Below are 10,335 nucleotides of genomic sequence, written 5' to 3' on the forward strand. Positions count from 1 at the left end.
GCCGTTCTCGAGCAGGCATTCCTTACGCAGCGCTGGGCCGCACTGGGGGTTCTCCGCCACGAGCGCTCCGACCAGTCAGTGAAACACTAATACACACCAAAACCACGCATATCCAGTTCCATGTCAACGAGTTCCCAGAATTCTTTTACACGGTCATTTCCTGGAATTGGCTATCTTCGTAATTACGCGTGCTCGAGGGTCTCCCGTGGGGGTTGATTCTAGTCCTTGTCCTGTCTCCCATCCTGGTCCTGTCTCCAGTCTCCCAGGTGGGTCAGAGTCCACGTAACTCTCTGCAGGCGCCACAGGTCTTAGAAGACTTGATGTTACCACAGCCTGCAGGATGCTTGGCATAATTGATAGTTTCACAAAGCACATCGTTTTAAAAGTAACCCTTAGCATAGCAAATTCATTATTTTAGTAAATTTTTGTTGGGCTGTATTTCTATGGGATTTACTAACGCGTCTCCTGTGACTGTCGCTGTTTTGAGGCGCGTGCGCTGCCCTGCCTCACCTCGCAGCTGGGGCTGGAGATCCCGGGGCAGACCTTAAGCTCCTTTCAGCTTTCACAGGTCGAGAGTGTTATGTCTTGGGCTTGCTGCTGTTTTGGAGACCTGAAACGTTGCCTGTCACCAGTGAGGGCTGGTGGCACTCCTGTGAAAGGGAGCAGTCAGCTCTCCTGCACCTGTAGCTGGGGAGCGGATGTTTGGCTTTCCTCAAACCCAATTAAATGGCAGGCTGCTAACCTCATATGTAAAATTTGCCCTTATGTAACTTAACATGTAAACTTCTGTAGCTGGCAGAAGTACATCCTAATTGATGGGATGTGGAACCAGGTTATCTCCTGAATGAAAAGCTGAGGCTGGGAAGTGTGTTGAAATAACAGGATAGCTCAGGGTTCATGCAAGCCCTGGGACTTTGTGTGTAAACAAAGGCTCTCTCATTGGGAAAGGTGAAGAAACACAGAACTTTGCCTTCAGCAATAACATACTCTGTATGGGCACAGTCAAGTATTGTACAGCATTAGCTGAGATACTCATTTGTCCATCCCTTTCTGTTCCTGAGGCTCTCACCTGTGCTAGTTCTTAAGCACTGGTGTTCACTGCCAAGGAAAATACATACTGACGAGATCTTGGAGCCCAGACCAAGAAGTGATATGCAGAAATAGGCAGAAAATCTGTTCCAGTAGACAAAATTCCTTTAAGGCCTGCCCAGCCTCCATAATCATCAGTGGTCTGAAGAGGAAAATATGTCAGTCAATTAGCACAGCATTAATTTTTGTCACTGTCAGCTCCAGTCATAAAAACAGCTGAGCTGTAGCAGCAGAGAAGCGTTTTGTCTAACCTAAGGCCTATGTGTGTTCCAGCTTCCAAGAAATAAAAACTGATGGAAGTTCCAGTGAATGTCTCCTGATCTTAATGTCCTTATTACTTAGACTTCATATTTGCCTGCTTTTTTTTTTGTTTTTTTGGATTTTTTTGTGTGTGTGTTCTTTAGCTAGAATTATCTGTTCCTAAGCCAAGCAGGAAAGCTTTCTACCATTTGCTCTGTGAAGGAAATTTCACTCTTCCACCTCACAGTCTCCACTTTATTTCAAGCCAGCTGAAAATGTGGGGTTGTTTCTTTGCATACTTTGTTTTGTTATTTGTTTCTCCAATTGCATTGTTTAGCTTTGTCTGCATAGATGGAAGAGGAGCTATTTTTGCATTCCTGACTTGCCTGAATTCCTTTTAAACTCAGTGGAGGTTTTGAGTGTGCAAGGACAGGGCTAAAAAGTGTGTTCTACATTCTGTGCTTCTAAAGTCTCCCCCAGTGGCATCACTTGTACTTAAAGCTTCAAAGCAGACAAGCAGGAAACACAGAGCAGGTAATTATAGGAGCTCTCCATCAGATACCAACAGTATCTCTCTATATGAAAATCGGTAAACAGTTGAGCAATTGCATAGTGAAAAAAAAACCACAACAAAAAATATTTTCATCAGCAAGTTATACCATGGCTCCTGTTGAATTTCAATTAATATATATGCATATAGCATTTTTTTAAATGAGGAAATAAGAGAGGAATTTCTATGCTTTAGAGAGATAGGTTGACTCATTTTGTAGCTGAGATTTTGCTTTCTAGCCTCATCTATTCTTTGAAAAAATCCAGATTTCTGAAGACCAAAAGGCAAGCTTCCGTGCCTTAAGACTGCATAGGACCTACTTAGAGGCCCTAAGTGATGTATAGGTTTTCTGATGAACCTCAGCAGGGCACTGAATTTCATTGCTGAAAAACTGATCTGTGGAGTGAGTTCAGATCGTGAAGCATTTTTGCAGCTGTCTTCTTTTTTCTTTCCCAAGATGAAATGCATACGAAAGACCCATGAACTCTGTACATGGCAGGATGGAGCTCACAGAGCCATTTATCATTACCTGTCCCTAAATCTTTGCTCCAAGTTGCTGTAGAGGAAACCACTTAATATCAAAATGTCTTGACTGACTAGATGTGAGCTTAGCAGAGCTTTTGCTCTCCACATACACTTGTCTAGAGACACTGCAGTGGTCCTGAGTACAGTTAAACATTTAACACTTTAACAGGTTGAATTTTCCTGTGTAGATGTGTCCATTAGTATTTGTGTATCTGTTTATGTAAGTAGTTGTACTGAAATGAATGAGATTTTTTTTACATGTATGAAATTCTTCACACAAGCAAATGTCAAATCCGAAGTAATAAAAACTAATTTAAGTCTAAATATAAAATATTTTTTTTGTTTATTCAGGTGGGAACAATTTGGTACTAAAGTTTCCCTGCTACAAGTTTTGATCATCACAATTAAAAAAATGTCAGTTAAAATGTCCAGTCTTTAGCTTCAAATGAAAAACTTATAAGAAAATACTTTTATATAAATCCAAGCAAAACCTAAGTACTAATTGATGGTTTTGTCATTCAAGTTTCATTGTAATTCACTTCTGCTTATTAATGTTTGGCTAAAATCTTGGTAGAAACAGTACACTCCATCAGCCTTGTGCGAGCCAGAAATTGGGTTTAATGCCACTTAGCCTGTTTGGCCAGTTGAAATTTCAGGAGTTCACATGCACTTAAAAAACTAGGCAACAGTTTTCATAAATATCAAGATTTTTCCAAATCTTACTTGCTAGAATATCCTGTTTTGATGTACTGAGTGTGTTGTTGTGTACTTACTGTCCCTTGCCTTCCCTTGCCCACTGACATACCAGTTAGTAGATGCTATTTAAGAATGTGTTAATAGGTAATAAATATTTCTGCCTCTTATCTATGTTGTTAATGTAAAAAAAAAAAAAAAAAGAAAAGAAAAAGCCAGACTCAAAATCCAGAAGTTGAAGTTACTCAATCAAACAGAAGTTCTAAAAGTTAAAGAACTCAGCACAGTCCATCCTTTCCAAAATGTGTGAAGGGCAGCAAGGAATGGTCTTTGCTTGCCATATTACAGTATTTTAATGAAAGACTCTCAGTAAAAGCCACAAAAGACTATTAGATCCCTTCCTACTAAGGAACTGATTTCAATATCCCAGATGTCCAGCTTATTAGTGCCATTTATTCAGCACTGGCATTCCTGGCAAGCACTGAGTGCTGCCAGGCTGACGTTGACTTGCACTAGCATCGAGTTCCTTGCTGGCCCAGGATGGTAGTCAACCCTGATTTAACTGCATTAGCTATTTTTCTTCTTCTCTGGGGTAATTTTATGGAGGATTTTGAGTGCCAAAGATGAAGCAACAAGAAGTAACTCCAGCGTTGCTTTCAGCTTGCCAGATCTGAGAACCATTGCACTTTAGAGGGCAACTTGGATGCTTAGTAATTGCAAAACTGGCAGAAATTCTGAAAATCTATCACTTCATTATTTTTATTCTCCCATCTTCTAACTCTTTCACATAATTTGTAATCTACTTTTGAAGCAGCTGACCTGCATGAAAACATCAGTGAAAACAGTACAAGTGTCAAAGAATTCTTCTACTATCTCTCTAAAATGCAAAATTTATTTGGAGACAATGAAAAAGGTAAGTATTAGTGTTCTTTCTGTACTTGAGAGATTTTGCTAAAGTCCTTCAGCAGAACTGAGACAATTATAAAGCTATCTTACTTCATGTGCAGAAAAGAGCAAATGAAGAGAGTAAGAAAAAAATACCTCAATATAAAAATCAATGTGTCTGCACTGTACAGTGCAGTGGCTACAGCACAGGCACATCCAGTTACTTCTAGTTGGTCCACTTAGTTTTTCTGGGTGCAACCAGACTAGCAAAGATTTTGAGATTTTGCATTTCCAGCCTTACAAGGACAGACATTTAGTTCAAACAAAACTTAGCTGAGAAAGGCTGGGTCCATATGCCACCAGCATTGTTGGGCCCACATGTAAAAATCTCAGTGGAAAATTAGAAATGTGTTCTCATGCAGTCATTCATTTAGATAATACAAAGTCTCCCTTACTGTTTCTGTGGCACTTCATTTATGCTGGAGTAGGACTGGAAGAGTGTTATTCCTTGGGGAATAGGGATTGTAATGAAAATGAGATGTGACTCTTGTCAGGCTTCCTGGCATGGATGAAATTTTAACTAGATAAATCCTGGTACAAGACATTGTTTTAGAACTGCTCAATAATAATTGTAAAAGTTCTGGAATTTGATTTTTCCTGCTCTGATAGCAGTTGTAATGATTTAAGTTTAATTTTAGCATTTTAAAAAGAGGTAATTGCAGTACTTAAAACCCTGAGGCAAATCAGTGGAAATGCTTTGGAAGGATAATTATACCTGCACAAGAAGACTTATCTGTTTAATAGCATTAACTGGCCCAATTAAGGAGAAGTGGAGGAACAGCCAGTTTGTTACTTCTTTAACTGTTCACTGAAAAAGTGGTTTTGAAATGCAAGCAATAGAAATTGGTTTGTTTTTTCTAAGGTGATTCCCCGAGGTTTAAACATTTTAAGGACTCCTGGGGGATCTTGTCCCTATTTGTCATTAGGTGCCTCCCATCACAGACAAGCTGGTGTTTCACCAGCTGAACCAGAAGAGAGGGGTTGGGTGTGTTTATGCAGCGGGCTTTTGTTTCACATCATTAACATAATCTGGCCATAATCCCAGTCTGAACATCCATGAAGAGATTATTCTTCATCGGTGGGAAGAAGGGAAAAGAAGAGGATTCCTTGTTCCAAACTAGGAGCAGGTTTGGGCTGTTTTACCACTGATAAGAGCTGGAGCAGGCTGCAGGCTGGCTGGCTGCAGCACAGGATCTGCTGCTGCAAAGCTTTCCCTTGGCTTTGCCTGCTCCAACTCAGACAGTGACGTCTGTGTCTCTACGTGTAGGTGTGGGAGCAGAGGTATGTGTACACACACCAGCCATTCCCAAACTGATGCTGGGATTTTCTGTCCGTATGTTCTAGAATACATACTTGCACGTATATAAGCAGGCATGGATTTTACCAGGGGGAAAACTGAGGGTAGAGTTTAAGAGGGTTTTAATCCTCCCATGAATCCTTATCTTTCATTTCCTTGCTGTCATTGCTTCTGGCACTGTCCTTATATCTTAAGTGGTTAAAAAAGTTGTAAATACAAAGCGAGGGCCCCGAACTGCTTTGTGCAGTTGCACAAAGGTAGCAGCACTGTATGGAAGGGGCAGCACTGTCCTCTTTGGAGTCACAGTGCAGAGACAGGGTTTTTTTCTCAGCCACTGGTTGTTTTGGGCTTTCTTAAAGCAGCCCTTCAGCAGTAGGAATTGCAGAACATAATCTGGGCAACAGAGAGATCTGCCTTTGTGACAGCAAGCATAGCTTCTGCTGCACAGTCCTGGTGGGTAATAGCACAAAGGCACTTTCATATCAGCTATGGGTTTATTTCTGCATCTTCTCACACCTAGAGGCATAAATATGTATTTATACCTACAGAGTATTGAAACAGCATTCCAAACCAAAATAATCCCCTGAATACATTTGTGCCTGAGCAGACCCCCCAGAAACTGATAGATGGTTGATGTTAAGTTATGTTGTTCAGGGCACTGCTTGAAAGCTGTCAGCCACTGCCACCAAAATGTAAAACCATCACTGTCACCGTGCTGGCCCCACCCACAGAACCCACTGCAAAGGCTATAAAGCCTAATTACTTAAATACAAGAAACAAATACACCATTAGCACAGGATGATGAAATCAGGAAAACTAGAAATCTCAGAGTCAGCAATTTTAAGAATAGAATTACTAATAAAAAGCATTTTAATGTTGCAAAATGTGAAGCTGAAAAGAATTAATTTTCTCCTTTTCAGTAAGAATATCAGCCGTGGACAGAAATTCAAACAAGCTGAGTGTCATGGACTGTTACAGCAAAATACTTGATCTCTCATATGCAAAACCATCTTGATATATAGCCCAAGAGGTGGTGTTGCTGGAGCAGCAAGAGAGAAATGAGGACTTAGCAGGAGCAATGGGTATGATTGGTTTATTGAAGTCCAGATCCTACAGTAGCTTTACATTGCTTTATTCCAGTAGAATGATGTAGTCCAAAGAGAGGTTGTCTGAGCTCAGCACTGCAATTAATCTTTGCATTCTTTTGATTAATTGCAGAACACATACCTTACCACTCCAATTAAACAACCCTAGTGCATTTCCAGTCCCCTAGCAGCATGCAGTCTTCTGGTGCTTGATGATGAGCAAGGAAATAAGTGACCACGGGATTTTCATAGGGCAGTCCTTTAATAAAATATGAATGAACAGCCTCTCTTCTCAATCTCAGCCCTGAAAAGAAAAGCAGGAGCCAAAGAAAGATGTGGAAACTGTTAAGATTTTTTTTCAACAATAACTCATTTTTGCCTCTCCTAATCAAAATTATGCCTACATTCTATTTTAATAATTCACCTTGAAAATATGGTTTTCGTACAACAGAAATGAGGAAAATGCAGCAATTTTAAAATAACATGAGAGCCACAGTAGATCTGCACATCTCATTATCTTCTCTGCTGGAAGGACAGCACCAACCTCTCAAACACATGGATTTTACCAGCTCTGCATAAACTAAGAATGTGTGCTTGGAAAATTTTGATTCCCAACCCACCACTCAGCACTGAGGGCTACTCCACTCCCAGTTATTAATGTAATCAATTTTATAAAAACTTGATTGCAAAATTGTGTAAAGTTAGGCTATGGTCTGAATTGTCCTATGATTTGGGAAAATTCAGCCTAGATATTAAATTCTCACTTCATCTTCTATCAGTGGTTTTGCTTATACTTGCCTGAAAAACAGCCAGCTTTGACACGTGTGCTGTAAGGCACACAATATATTATAGACCTTGCTCCAAAACCTTTGGAATGTATTTATACTGTTGATGCAATTGCATAAAAATCTTCTTTTGGGGAAAGGTGATGTATTGCCCCATTCTGTGTTTCCAAAGCCCACATTTTTCCAGCAGGTAAGTGAACAAGAATAAGGTTAAGTGGCAATGCTGTTTATGTGGAGCCAAAAAATATTAGACACACACTTCCACCCCCAAGAAGCAAGTCACTTCCTCTTCTATGTAAACAAAGGCAGAAATAGAATCAAAGCATCTTTGCATGTTTCTTAGTATCCTGTTCATTCAGTAGAATCAGGGATGCATTTTTAATTCTTTGCCCTAGGAGTACTGTTTTACTGACTGTTATTAGAATTACAATTAGTAATGTTGAAACTAATTAACAGCAGAAAGGAGCTGACCCTGCTGCAGTGCCTGTGTGTAGTGTTCTAATTTTGAACATAAGCAGATTAGACAGATGGGACTTCAGACATCCATGCACAGTGCAGAGATATAACTGCCAATATTTCAATAGTTAACAACTTGCATTCTTTTATTTAAAATGTTCTTTGTGGTGGATATGACCTCCCAAACAAGGAATGGAGCAAATGAGTAGGTAGCTAAGTCCAGTCCTACTGCCTTGGCCAAGTTCCAACTTCAGTAATTACACTTTGCTCTTAAATTTCCCCTGCAGCTCTACTAGAATAAAGCTCTTTTTCAGCTTGTCCTGAGGCATCATGTAGTATTTCTGTGAAGCTGAACAACACTGAAAAATACCTCCTCCCATTAAAATTGCAAGGGGAATTTAGGTAGACAGAAAGCTATTACCAGAGTTGGAATTTGGGCAGAACACCAAGGTTAACTTACACTTGCATTGAGATCAAGGGATCTCTGCTGACGAGGAGTGTCAGACCCTTGTTAAAGAGCACAAGTGGGAATAGCTGACTGTGCTGCAGGAATGCAAACTCAGAAACCTGGGATCTCTGCACCCGGAGGTGACTGCAGGAATGCTTCCTAACAAATGGCTGTATAAATGCCATTGTGCTGTAGAATACCTTACCACAGCCTGATCTGCCAATCTGGTAGTATTTATGAAGATATTTTCTGATACAGAAAGTTCAAACAACTTAAAAGAAAACCACAACCCATATTAGAAAAAAAACAACAAAACAACGCAAAACAAACAAAAAAGCCTTTCCCAGCAGAACAGCAGCTAAATAATCCAATTATGCCAAGACAAGTACTTGAATTTCCATAAGTAACTATACCAAGAACCAATGAAAGAGTGTTCCAGCAGTGCTAGAGAAAGCATTCTACATTACACTAAATAGACAGCTGTAACTGTTTTATTAACCTCTAAGCTAGGACTCAATTAAAATACTTAGGTAACTGACTCCCAAATTAATTTATCCCCCAAACCAAAAAAGTCCTTCTTACTAAACTAGAATAATATAGAACAATCACTGTATGTACTCCTGTACTCATGCACTGTTAGAATGAAGGAGGAAGTCACCTTTTATTTTCAAAGCAATAGGCTACATCAGCTGTATCTACATCCCATCTTTCCCAAAGCCAACCTGAAGCACAGGGCCTACGCTGGGCTTCCCTGATGGATTATAGCACCAGCAGCTTATCCTTTTCCTTCTTTTGACTTTCTATGGAGCATGTAAATGCACGTTTAAGGACTTTCTCTCATTTTTGTTGAAGAAAATCCTTCTCCTCCACTTCCATGCCGGTCTTTCCTGTGTCTTTAATCACACAGACATTCCACTGTCTAGATTCTTACCTGTTATGGACTTCCTCCTTTCTACTTTCCAATATTTATAAAACAAAGCCTTTTGGAGTGTTCTGTCTGCTGCCTGGAGCAGCTGCCAATTCAAGAGGAATGACTTTTCATCAGTTTGGTGGCTGCTCTCCTATGTACGAGAGCACAGGCTCGTCTTCCAGCAGGGAAGGCTTCTCTCCCCCCTTTCCTTTGGCACATGCTCATCCCAAGGCAGTGCTAGGAATGATGATTTTCATGCTTGCATTGCTCTTACAGAGTCGTTAGCTGTTTCTGAAGAGATTTTTCAATCTGAACTTTGAGTAATGCCTTTTGCAGTACACTCCAGCAGCTCCCACGTGTCCTAATGATCCACAAAGCATGAGTTACTATTTCCATATGTTTTGGCAGCAGCTGAAAGATATTTTCTAGTTTGCATTAAGCAAGTCCCCTTCACCTGATTTGTCAAACACTGTCAGACACTTTGCAAATCATTAGTTTGGAACCAGTAATGACCACAGAACAGTGTACACACCATTTTCCCATCCACACAACTTGCAGACTGCCCTGCAGGCAGCTCCTTTTACCTGTGCTGCTGCTTTCCTGGGGGTCTGCCCTGCTTCAAATCAGTGCAAGCTGGGCTACTTGTACTGACAGCTTCCATATGTGAGCATTAGGAAGTTGCCCTGGCTGCCAGAGAGTATTTCTAACACTGTAGGTTTATTAGAGCTCCAGTTGTAAATACCCTCTGCCCTTAGAGAAAGGCACAATCTGGAGCTGAACTTTGCAGCCTACTCCTTTATTCCTAAATAAGCCACAGAAACACATGCTACTAGAGGGAGCAAAGATGAGACCAGTCATCAAATTATTCCTGGCTTCTTTACAGCACCTTATAGCACTCTCCATTTCTCCTTCCTTCAGATAAAAGTAACAGGAGTCACCTTTCTTAGAAAATAATTGAGACCTACAGCAAAAATTATGATGAAAAATGCTAGGTATTTCAACCTGCCATATTGATGATTACTGTGTAATAGTTTAGTAGCTCCCCATTTTTAATTCCTAAGGCATTAATTTACCTATAATCTGCTTTTTCAAAAAATTTCACATCCCTTCTTCAAAGTCAACATCCATTTAACAATCACCTGCACACCCGTATCTCATCTTTATTATGAACTTCAGAAAGAGTAGGTTTTGTTTTCCTTGCCTCTAAAGGACAGAGCCTGAACTGCTGCAACCTTAAAGCTCCCAAGGGGCTGCAGTGAAGCAATGGCCATTTCTGCGTGGCTGGGAACTGGGCTGCCCTTGAGCCTGGAAA

This window comes from Apus apus, chromosome 7, assembly GCF_020740795.1.
Source record: "Apus apus isolate bApuApu2 chromosome 7, bApuApu2.pri.cur, whole genome shotgun sequence".
Lineage (NCBI taxonomy): Eukaryota > Metazoa > Chordata > Aves > Apodiformes > Apodidae > Apus > Apus apus.